The following is a 13,458-nucleotide window of genomic DNA, read 5'->3' as shown; positions in this document are numbered from 1 at the left end:
TGTGTGAATTTTTTATCACTTGTGTATATGAATGGTGTTACTTTCTTTTTTATTGATCACTGTTGTGTATGAATTTTAGGAGAGCCTAACTGACTATATGTTAGACAGATACATTTAGTGTCACACAGTGTTTTAAAATTTTATAATAATTGCTTATGCCAACCACAACATGGGTTTATACAAGTAGCACATTACAAATAACAAGTTACAATTATGCCAATTCATACAAACACTGTTTTAGCTTATATTGGCAACCCTCTGCTGAGATGCAGCATGAAATCATAAGTAGTCTGTAATTATTTTGGTATGATACTGTCCTACTGTATAATTACTTCTTAGGAAACTCTGCAATCACGTTTTGCTATTTGTGTTTTGTTCTATAAACACACATCGTAACAAGAAACAGTTACTTGTTAAGCAGTCTAAATGAATGAGTGCCTTTTAGTGGCAGTTTGCAATATCTGCAAAAGTGCTTTTGATCAAATCTAAGACCCAGCTTCCCTATTTCTGGCAATGTGCATTTTGCATTCTGATAAACCTCTAGTTTGATACAAGTCGTATTATAGGGTGTTTCAGCCAAGCAGTACACACAATATAGTCAAGATCCATTTCATACTGGTCCTGGACTCCTGGGTGCCCAAAGTAAAACTTTGTGAGACAGTGCATGTAAATGCATTAATAAAACCCCAAAAATTACCCTAAATCCTTTAGTCTGGTCTTTCAAAGCAGTTTAATGGTGGATAAACAACAGTGACTTCAATCAATTAATCACTGTAAAAAATATCTGTAATGAACAGTTTCTGTATTTTGTGAGTCACAAGTGTTCTCGGTTTATTTATGGTTGTGAACTGACTTTTGGGATGTTGATCTCTGCTCTGGCGATTGTTAAAAATTCTACTACAGTTCAGCAAAGTGACTTTTAGTAGCTTGAAACAATATGACGGAAAGAAAATAGTATATAAATAATACTGTAAAATAACAGAGAATGTACTGGCTGTTTGTTAAAAGGTTTTTTTAGTGTAATATTCAACATCAACCCAGACAATATATCACCGTAAACTATTAAAAATGTTAATAAAAGTCACTTTTTTAAATTTCCAAGGTGAAGTTGTTGTAAGAAAGATCAAATTCCCATAATACAATCCAAAACCATGAATAAATGAGGGAAAAATAAAAACATGAATCACAAAATAAAGAAAACTGCTAATTTATGGATACTTTTTACAGTGTACAAAAAAAAAAAAAGAAAATGACAAACAATAAGACACATAAAACAGTAAAGAATGAAATCGACAAAAATCTTAATAAATAAAATAATACTAATAATGTCTTTTACAGAAATGTAAGAAAGAAATTATATGTAAAAATTACACTGCATAGTACATATACAGTATATATATTTTTTTTTCTCGATAGTCTACAGAACAAACCATCGTTATACAATAACTTGCCTAATTACCCTAACCTGCCTAGTTAACCTAATTAACCTAGTTAAGCCTTTAAATGTCACTTTAAGCTGAATAAAAGTGTCTTAAAAAAATCTAGTCAAATATTATTTACTGTCATTATGACAAAGATAAAATGAATTCATTATTAAAAATGAGTTAATAAAACTATTATGTTTATAAATGTGCTGTAAAAATCTTTTCTCTGTTAAACACAAATTAGGGAAAAAATAAATAAGCGGTCTAATAATTTAAGGGGGCTAACTTTAGACTTGGACTTTAACTGTATATATATATATATATATATATATATATATATATATATATATATATATATATATATATATATATATATATATATATATATATAWAATTTCTCCATGAATATAGACAAAATATTCCTCAAAAGCAAGTATTCATGTAAATGAAAGTGTCTGAGTCATCAAGATGAGAAGTCCTGACACCATTAGATATGAACAAGATAGTCAAGTGGCTTTGTCATGTTTTCATTATGACAGTTTACTCTGTTTTTTTTCCAATGCAAAAAGTCAGATTTTGGTGACACTTCCTAAAAATGCTCAAGATAGCACTATATACTATTTTCACAGCCATTTGTAAACTACAGTAAAGTTAGACATGACTGCATTTAGTGAGGTATCTGAGTACAAGACACTGAATATGTATGTTTCGCATTTTTACTGCATTTGCTCTTTGCAATTCTAATTTATTCACATCATTGTGCAAAAGAATAAATACACCCTTATTTACAACAAACATACACTTCCTTTGGGTAGATCTGTGCACAACTGTAATACTGGAGTACAAAATTGGAACTGAGCCTACAACATACACAGGTCTGTAAATCATTGATGAAATTGTTCAATTTAGAAAACATTTTCAGGAAAAAAAGATTTATTTTTTTAATAAAATATTCTAGACAGATTTTGACAACAAGTGTAACATTTTTGTATGTAATGACTCAAGTAATAAAATAAGAACTATTAGTTGTATACGGACTAACTATTTAGCATTCACAAGTTTAGTTAATTATGACTGACATGACATGCAAATGATAATGTTATAAAACAGCAGAGAGTTGTATGAATCTCTCTACACTTCAAGAACTGTACTTTTCCAGAGTGAGTAAAAGGGCTCGCAAAATCACTCTGGATGCCTGGCACCCAGCACACTACCTGTTCGAACTGTTACCGTCTGGTTGGCGTTTCAGAGCACCAAGCACAAAAACAGGCCATCTACCTCATGAACAGTTAAATATCCCCCAACTGTGCAATAAATATGTGCAATACTTTCTCATTCGCACTTGTACACAGCACCTTTCATCAATATACAATGCAATACTTTCTCTATTAACATTTGTACACAGCACCGTATAACCTGTATATTTCAAGAGTTCACACTTTGCTGATGATTTACAAAGCTTATTTTGCATGCTGTCCCGGGAGAGAGCCCCGAGCTCAAGGGCTCCTCGAGCCCGGGGCTTCCTCCCGTTGGCAGAGCAAGAAGGGAGCCCGAGCTCGGTGGATCTCAGAACTCCCCTGCTGCTGTAGCTAAGGGAACGTAAGGGATTAGACAAGCTTGATTGTTATGTACGTTGAATGTCTTTGGATGGTGGGAGGAAACCGGAGAACCCGGGGAAAACCCACGCGGACACGGGGAGGACATACAAACTCCCCACAGAAACACCCACCGGTCCTATGGAACTAGGGCCGGCAGTATTCTTGCTGTGTGGCTTGCAGTGCTAACCACTGGACCGCCGTGCCGCCCAATCACAGGTAAAGGAGGAGAATAGGGGAGGAGGGGGGTTTCTTCCAAACGAAGATAAAGTGAACTGAAAACTGAGGCTATTTATAGTGGCTTAGGGCTCATATGATTGGAAGATTAGTGATTAGCAAATGCGAGACTGGCTGTGATAAATCATAAGCACGTGATCCTCTCGAAATTAGTTTTAGAATAAACTTCACTTATACCAAATCTGTACATTCAATTCAACATCCAGATTTCTTGACTAACTGCATCTCTGTTTAATGCTTATCAACTTTTTTTCATATTTATTTTGTGTTGTCACGTCACTTTATGTACACTGGAAGCTTCTGTATCCAAAACAAATTCCTTGTGTGTGTGAAGCACACTTGGCAATAAAACTGATTCTGAATGCAGTTGATCATGTCCAAAAGCATTTGCAATTTGTTGGAAGGAATGAGAAAGTGCTACTATGATGTGCACAAATGACTAACTGTTTTGAGAAATGCATTAACTGTTGTGCAAATGTAAATAGTGTTGTAAAAAATGCACCAAAGCCACTGAGAATAACTGTACATTTCACTTTTTTTTTTTGTTGTATTGTCCTTTTTGTTAAAACTGTACTTAACATGTCGGCAAAAGTGGTGTGGTGGTTAGTGCGTCAACACATCCACTCCGGTGCTCATGGCGACCTGAGTTTGATTCCCGCCTCATGGTCCTATGCCGATCCTTCCCCTCTCTCTGCTCCCCACACTTTCCTGTCAATAAGCTCTACTGTCCTATCTAAATTAAAGGTGAAACCCCCGAAAAAATAATTATAAAAATTACATTTTCAATACATTTTCACTGTGTACTATTTTTTTGCACCATGATCTTTAGCTATTTAGTTAAATGAGATCCAGTTTTGGCTTTGGTATTTGGATTTGGATTTTTAAAATACAATCTAATTAATATCTTACTGTATAGCATCCCAATGAAAATAAAATATTTAAAGGAGAGATCTGTAATCTGTGTAATTCAGTATCATTACTACAGATAACCCTGAAACACCGTCATGGTAACACATGACACCAAAGCAATGCAAAACATTTGACGGGACTTTATGTTGTGTAAAACTGAAGAGAAATAAAGTGTAAAAAGTCGAGGAGGCCTCTGAAAGCTGTTTTATATAGTGCTAGATTTTGAACTTTTAAAAAAGTATTAAAATGTTCAGATAGCCATGTAGGTATATGGTTATTGTGTCTGAGAAAAGAATCCTTGTGAAACGTTATGTTATTATTTGACAGGGCTGACTGAAAGCATGTGGCTCCAGATGTTGGCATATGCAGAATCCCTGGCTGTGACCTTACAGATGATAAACATTTAACGAGTGAACAGTGGACAGAATCACAACTGTATGAAAGACTTGTGTTTTCTTTATCTTCCACTAGATGGCGCTGTTGGAAACGGTGTATAGTACTGCAGGATAAGCTTACAGAGCAGTTTGTTGAGCTCAGAGTTAATTAAAGGTGCAGTACGCAGTTTTACAGGCTGTTTATATTTAAAATTCTATTCAAGCAGGTACAACTTTAATTGCTCCAATTGAAAAGTCAAGAGGAATGTACACACACCTCCCTGGTTGTCTAATTCTGCTTGCAGTGTAAATTGTTGACACTAAGTACATACAAAATCCTGTTGTTATCAATCTTGCTGACACCTTAAATCACTTATTTAAAAAAAAAAAAGTGTTCGCTCATTTTCTAAAATTGTATACAAACACAAAGCTGTCATCATTGTAGCACACTGTACATTTAACTATAAAGTGGACTAATTTGACATACAGTGTGCTTCATTGATCAACTGGTGGCAGCTTTGTTTTTGTATACAATTTTAGCAAATGTGTACACACTCATTTTTCTAAATGGTTTAAAGTGTGTCAGCACAATTGATGACAACAGGATTTTCCTCAAGTTTTCATAAACAGTAAAGCAATAGTTGAGAAAAATGAGAATTTCCTCACCATTAACTCACACTCAAGTGGTTCTAAACATTTATGAATTTCTTTCTTCTGCATCACAAAACAAGATATACGGAAAAATGTTGGGAAAAAAGGGCGGTATTGTGGCTCAGTGGAAGAAGGTTGCTGCTTCGAGTCCCGACTGGGCCAGTTGGCGTTTCTGTGTGGAGTTCAGATGTTCTCACCGTGTTTGTGTGGGTTTCCTCCGGGTGCTCCGGTTTCCCCCACAATCCAAAGACATGTGGTCAGTGGTGTAAAGTGACTAATTACAAATACTCAAATTACTGTAATTAATTACTTTTTCTCAGGAATTGTAATTTACTGAGTAGTTTTAAAAATGTGTACTTTTACTCTCACTTGAGTACATTTTAGTGCAGTATCTGTACTTTTATTCTCACTACTTTCCTTCTACCTGCAGTCACTACTTCATTTTTTCTTGTCTATGGGGATTAGAAAAATCAGTCCTGTAATTCCTGTCTAGTCAAATCACACATAGAAGGTAAATTGCATCATAATGAACTACTTCAAGACATGTGCACTTTACATTGCAGCAAACTGTTTGGAAGCATTGTGTCCAAGAAGATGTTCAAAATTTTTACACGTATTGACCCAGAGACTGTTTAGATCAGGGATGCCCAAACACAGGCTGTTTCTCAATTCAAAGAACACAGAGAACGGACTTGCGTTCTTGTGGAGACCGGTCTCGCCAGGTGTCCTCGGAAGAACGAACTCAGGAGACCACTAGGGCCCAAAACGCTTCCCTTGAGAAATGAGATGCTGTGTTCTTCCTGATGGTCACATGACATTCACGCATTTTAAATGGTAAATTATTTAAGCAAAAAAAATTATTTTGTGTAATTGAGATGGGTAATTGGGGTTAGAGCTATACTCTGCAGGACAAGCTTTGGCACCCCTGACTTAGAGGTGGGTGCCACATTTTTGTCACTTGGCTTTGTTTCACATCCAACAACTTTCTGAATAATTAAGATTGGTAAATAAGTACATTCAATTGGTAGCCCACAGAAACATATAATACACCATTTATAAGCAATTGATTGATTGATTATATAACAATATTCATATATTTTTTAATATTATTTTATAATATTTTAATATATTTAATAATATTTTTTTATATATTTTTTTCTCTCCTAAAACAAAAATTCATGCCAATGAGGGCTAAACTAAGGGGAAAAAATGAATGAATAATGGAAATAATTCATGGACAATATTTATTTGTATTTATTTAAATCTTACTATGGCAACATTCTTCATTTTTGTTCAACAGAATAAAGAAACTCAAACAGGTTTGAAACACATGGAGGATTAAATGAGAACAGAGTTTTTATTGGGTGAACTATCCCTTCATTGTTACTGCTTCATACAGGTTATGTGCAGTTACTTACCAAGATATTTTCACATATCCCCTAATGTACCAACTGTATGATTTTCATTACTCTGTTAATCACAACGATATTGTGAAGACTTTTCTTAATAACTAGACTGTTCTGGCCTTTTTTCCTAATATGGAAGTGAGTGGCTACCGTCGGCTGTTTTATTAATAATATTCTTCAAAAAATCTTCTTTTGTGTCCAGCAGAAGGCAGATATGTTATTAATTAATCCCATTAATCAAAGATATATTAATCTGAGGTTAATCCAAGGAGTGTTGTTTTTACTCAGTGTCTTTCCAGAACTGCAGTCACATTCCAAATTTGGTGATATTTCAAGTCAAAAGCACAGAATTACTCGGCTTGAAGACAATCAGATAAGAAATCTTCCTGATTTATTTATTTATTTGTTTTTATGGTAGTTCCTTAAATGGTAGATGTTTTTAAATTGCGTGAATGATTGTCAGTGTCATGATAAGAGGCTGAGAAACGAGCGGAAAATATTTGCAGAGAGCAAAAGAACATCCCGGGCCCTGTAAATGCTGCTGCACCTCCTATTTCATTGTTGCACCTTCAACATGTTGATTAATAATAAAAGAATAAAAAAAAACTTGATGTGTCTGTTTTGGGGTAGGGGTGGGAGGATGGTTGAATGCTTGATTCTAATCAGCTGATGAATATTTAAGGTGTGCGGTTATTTTCTAGGAAATGCATGTCTAATGTAGCTCTAGACAGGTCTTGACCATCTTTCAGCTCAACACTAGTCTCTCACTGGACAACAGTCTCAGAGAACATCACTAGACTCTCACAGTACATCACTAGTCTCTCATAGACATCCCTACACTGTAATCATTTTCAGTTCATTCAACTTATTAAACTTACACTTAACTGTAAATATAAACTGTATTTTACTGTAGGACAGTAACTGTATTTTAAATTGGCATTGTGGAAATGACTGCATATTTTACAGTGAACATATACACACAAATCTGTAAATACATATACAGCAAGATAAATAGTGCTGTAAATGTAAATACAGTATTTTTGGTTGAAATTGATTTACAGTAAGTTACTGTAGATTCTACAGGAAGTTGTTAACTGTGCAAGTTAATCATGTTCTCACTTATTTTTATACGTTACGCAAGCTGTTTTTAAGGCAGTTAAACATATTTTAAGTTCATGGACTCATAAGGTTAATTTGATTCATTCATTCATTTTCTTTTCGGCTTAGTCCCTTTATTAATCAAGGGTCACCACAGCAGAATTAACTGCCCACTTATCCAGCATATGTTTTTATGCAGCAGATGCCCTTCCAGCTGCAACCCAACAATGGGAAACACCCATACACACTCATACACTACGCACAATTTAGCTTATTCAATCCACCTGTACCGCAGGTGGACTCTGGGGGAAACCGGAGCATCCGGAGGAAACACAGAGAGAATATGCAAACTCCACACAGAAATGCCAACTGACCCCAGCTGGGGCTCGAACCAGTGACTTTCTTGCTGTGAGGCGATCGTGCTACCCACTGCGCCACCGTGTCACTCAAGTTAATTTGATTCAGCTTAAAAAATTAAGGCAACCAGGATTTTTCTTTAAAGTGTACTCTCTCACAGCACATCACCAGTATCTCACAGACACCACTAGTCTCTCACAGGACATCACAACTCTTTCATTGCTAAAGCAAACTTTGGACCAGTTCTGTCTACACAATTTGCACCTCAGCAAAGGTTAGACTACCCATAGCAAAGAATTCTGGCTCAGATTTGGCAAAAAGCTGGCACAGCAGGCATTCATCTGGCACTGGCGTACAGCATGTGTTCACTTGCTTTAGTTATATCATTTTGTTTTAGTTTTAGTCTTTTGGGATGCAGTGACACCCAGTCAAACATTTTGTCGAACAAATCCACCACTTTTGAAGCTGAAGGTGCAGCTGACATGTGAACTAAACATGGCCCGGGTTTCACAGAGGTGGCACCATTTTTAAGGCGGCACATAAGACCTGGGCCATACAGTATATCAAATGGATTTGGCTCAGATGTTAAAAATGTACAGTATATGAGAGCTGCGTAAGTTTGGGCCTATCTTTACCCACTTTTCAAATATTTTGGTGGGTCTATCTTGACCAACTTTTAAAATGAATTTAAATTTTATTTGAGAAAAGATTAAATTCTACAAATCGGGTCATTTTGAGAAAAAGTGTGGCCATAAAGCGAAATGCGAAGTGCTGAACTGGTAAGTAATTCCAACTAGTGTTGAACTGACTGACCCCTGAGATCTTAAACAAGATCAGCAAGGGGGAGACTGAATGAGTTAGTTTATATGTGAAATATTATAGAACTCAGTCATGATATGTCTGAAAGGCATATCCCTTTGAACTTCCCCTGCTGTCTGAGTTTCAGTGACTTTAGGAAGGCTCATCGTCTTTCAAAATCAGAGAAAACTCAAAAGTCAAGTTAAGTTGAATGCCAGTTAACTGGGGTTTGCCAGATCATTAAGGCATTTACCACCAGGAACCAGATAAAGACCAATTTATAAAAAATGATCATAAAAATATTGAATGTTTTTAGTTGTTATCTTATTTATGTTTTCATACATTTGTGTATGTTTCAGAAAATATGCTTAAGTATGTTTTCGTCTAATTTTGATCTCATTGTGCAACTATTTGTGTATTTTAATTAATATTTTGAGCAAATATCCAGAAAGTAATAGAAGGAAAGCACTCACTTTTTAGAATGATAAACAATTTGCGAGCCATCACTCATATCATGGCCTTTTTACCTTTCTCATGTATTTTAGTTCAATATTTTCAGCACAGTTTATCTCAGAACATTTTGTTTGTTTTGACTGATGAACCTCCTGAGTTCACATCATTCACAATGAGGTGAAGTCGGTTTGCAATATATTGTAAGCAATAGTGAATACTGAAGACGGGACTAATACATTCTGTTCCTAATATGATCTCTGTGGTGCTTTATGCAAGATAATCACTTTTATTTTTATCTAATATTGTGAGTTACTACTACTGACATATTGCAAAAACATTACCGTTATTCCATCCAGATGCAGCCGCAGTTAGCAACAACCGTACAAGCACCGAACTACCACTAGATGTCAGCATATCATTTATCATACAATTAACACCTCATTTTGGCAACAAGAGCAGATATGTAAAGAGTATCATGAGGAGAAGATATCATTTAATTAAGCATGTTGTTAGATGATGTGTGTACTCAAAATGTAAAAATTAAAATAATAATGTTCCCCGCATCTCAGAAGCTATCACAAAATAACCTCTAATGTTTTTAAATGATCAAGTATTTTGGTCTTTTATTTACTTTGGCGTCCTCAGTATTCAACAATAACTCTTAAAAAGTCAGGCTAAGTCTATTTATCGTTCAGCATATATCTAGGGCATACAGGACATCATCTTGGCAGTCAGAAGATCAACAATATATTCCGCTGACCAAATATTAGGTTATTTGTTCAAATCCAAGAGGGATGAAATACACAAATAGCTAATGATACTGTGGAAAAAAATCTCCACAAATGTGGCTTTTGTTTGGATACATGTTTCTGAAACCAAGCAATGCTTAGTGTTTCCACAGTGTGCAGCACATAACCAGGAGAAGAACGCTACAGTTAAGAAGCCCAAAGAATCATGGACTGTAAAAACAAAAATCAGGGTTCCAAACAATTCATCCATCTTGTTCCAACACAAATTGATTAAGTTAACACTTTTTTCAAATTTATGTGGATCAAACATAAAAAAAATGTATTTGTCCCAATGAAGTCTGAAGAATTGTGCTGTTTCAGCTCATTTTAAATAAGTAACGAGCAAAAAGAAATATTTTTTGAGTGTGGTTGGTCATAAATGACAGCTCAAATAAACACGTGGTCATTTTCTGGCTCGAACTGAAGGTTTGATCAGATCTTATGTGTCTGAGACGCTGTGTGTCACTCTAATCAATCACAGATAATCCTTGATTTAAATGAGGTCACTGACACAGTACTGGGAAGTGTACAAAAGGCTTTTCTGAAGTTACAGTATTTATAGTCTTGGGTTAAATGTGATGTTGAATGTGTCGGTGGATAAATGTGGAGACGGGTGTGCTGAATGAAAATCAGAATCGTGAATATCTGACGTTCTTGTGATTTTGCTTATATCCGTTTCTCTTTTTCTAAGCAGTGACTTTCATAAGTCAGCTCTGTTATTTTTAGCTATCTTCAGCCTAATTAAAGCCACCCAGACTGTCTGATTACACTTCTAATAATGCATTATAACATAACCGCCAGGGGCAACACAGTGGCTCAGTGGTTAACACTGTCGCCTCACAGCAAGAAGGTCACCTGTTCGAGTCCCGGCTGGGTCAGTTGGGATTTCTGCGTGGAGTTTGCATGTTCTCCCCATGTTGGTGTGGGTTTCCTCCGGGTGCTCCGGTTTTCACCCACAGTCCAAAGACATGCGGTACAGGTGAAATGAATAAACTTAATTGGCCGTATGTATGAGTGTGAAAGAGTGTGTATGGATGTTGCATGCGTATGGAAGGGCATCCGCTGTGTAAAACATATGCTAGATAAGTTGGTGGTTCTTTCCGCTGTGGCGACCCCAGATAAATAAAGGGACTGAAGGAAAATGAATGAATATGACCGCCCTTACAAAAAAAAAAAAAGCTAAATTTGATTCACTTTAATTATATTAAAGTATGTTAAATAAATATGTAAAGTGTATTTAAGTATACTTTTGATATTATTGCAAATTCTGAACACCACTTGGGATTAAATTGGCCAATTTTTTAGCTTCACTGTAAAAGTAGTAAACGTTGATTTATGTTTTATTTTTATTTATATATGGCACCTATTATAAGTGAACGTAGACATACATGTAATGTACTAGTTCAATAGCTAGCATTTTTTGTTTAAGCAACTATACTTTGAAGTATCGTCTCAAACAACTAGTTTTGTCATTATTATTTTATTAGTGTGTTATGGTATTCTACCAAAGGAACTTAAATGTATTCTTAATGTTGCAGCTGTATTACATTTACTTCAATTGGATTTAGGACATCACGGTGGCTCGGTGGGTTGCTGGTTTTAATCCCAGCTGGGTCAGTTGGCATTTCTGTGTGAAGTTTGCATGTTCTCCCCGTTGGCAGTTCATTCTGCTGTGGCGACCCCGGATTAATAGAGTGACTAAGACAAAAAGAAAGTGAATGAATAATTGGATTAAAAAACAGGTTTACTTGAATATTAAATATTCAGAATTAGGAAAATGTTTACCATCTGCTAATGAAGTATTATACAAAAGAGAAAAGGATTCAAGTCTGAAATTAAAATACTCAAAAATCCAGATTTGATGTGTTTTTGTCTGGGTAATAATTAATGAATTACAAAGTTTAAACTTTATTGTTTGTTCTGCTTGGCACAGAAGGGAAATTGGTCTGTAACACTGGATTTAAGACAACAGTTGCATACATACAACAAGCACACAATAACAACAATCATCAAGACAACAACATAAGTTAAACGTTTAAAAACCAATTTAGACCTTCAAACAGTAATCCTATTTAAGACAACAAATGCAATTGGGATTAATGAATTTTTAGAAGCATTTCTACAGGCTTTAGGAATTCTGAACCTGCGTCCTGATGGTAACAATTCAAATGCTGAGTGAAGGGCATGTGTATTAGGCCTATCTTTAAAAATCGCAACCGCTGTTTTTTCCATAAAGGAGTCAAATAGAATCTGCAGTGATCTAAGCATGATTTACAAGCTATTTGACAACAAAGTGGACTTATTAGGCTACTATAAACTCAAACATGTAAGAAAGTGTGAAACTATTCAATAAACTACTCAATCAAAAGAGTAAGAGTAAAAAAATAAATAAAAAAATAGGCTACTGAGTAAAAAAATAGGCTACTGAATTAGGCCCTAATATATCAGTGGTAAATACAGTACTGAATAGGCATTATAGTCGTCAGTTTAGGTAGATTGCACGTGTATTAGTTTTCAATCAAGATTCACTCGCCATTCATAATGTTTGTTATACAAGTAGTAAGTTTTGACCGAACACAGTGTTACTCCGACTTTTTCCTCAACGACTCTCAGTATGTAGGCTGGCTACCTGAAGGTAATGGTGCAGGTGTGTGTTTAGTGTGGTTCAAGACTCTTGCAGAAGAGGTCGCGCGTGCTCCTCCGCCACCGGGAAAATCTTGCTCCAGTCGGTCTCGCGTGTCTCACTTCTATGGAAATGAATGCCGTGTGTAGTCTGACTCGCGCCGCCGCCGCTCGGAAATTGAATAGGATATAGATCGTGATCCCGAAGGGAAACAGCAACACCTGTCTCTTCTAATAATAGCATTTATTGCTTTTATTCTGTAATCCATTGTCTCCCTGCGCAGATCACCTTTCAGCCGTAACCTTGTATTAAATGACACCCTCTACTGTTAATCAGACCTGTCATGGCCTAGAAAGTTGTGACATTCCCTAAAGGTTTGCGGTGACTGACTATCGGCGTGCATTTGTATAATTCGTACAGAGTCGCACACGTAGCTATGTTCATCAGATCTCACCGAGCACTTTCAAACATGTCCCTTTTGTTGAGGCTAAACCGGGGTGAGCCTAAATGTGAAACTGGACCAGACGCATCCATCAGTCGTGGACCTCCATCAGCAGCACAGCTCTTGCTTGGTTAGAAATTGGGCCATTTTTATTTATACTTCCTGCGACTCAGTATGCAGCAAAACTCTGAAGTGATTTAGGGGCAAGAGAAAGTTTCAAGCAGCTATGTCACCTGATTTGGATTGAAAGAAGTTGGGGAAAAAACAGTTTCTCCCCACCCCCACAGAGAGGAAGACCGCCCA

The 13,458-nt window shown here is 36.0% G+C and overlaps 1 protein-coding gene across 1 annotated transcript in view; it reads left to right on the top strand.

Moving 5' to 3' along the window:
- The window catches only part of LOC141385704 (uncharacterized), a 430,770-nt gene that overhangs the window by 228,764 nt on the left and 188,548 nt on the right, over nt 1–13,458 (top strand). The gene's annotated exons all lie outside the window — the stretch shown is intronic.

The sequence above is a fragment of the Danio rerio genome, chromosome 5 (genome assembly GCF_049306965.1).
Source record: "Danio rerio strain Tuebingen ecotype United States chromosome 5, GRCz12tu, whole genome shotgun sequence".
Classification (NCBI taxonomy): domain Eukaryota; kingdom Metazoa; phylum Chordata; class Actinopteri; order Cypriniformes; family Danionidae; genus Danio; species Danio rerio.
Note: the sequence above shows the minus strand (reverse complement) of the source record. Positions and strands in the feature narration are given on the sequence as shown.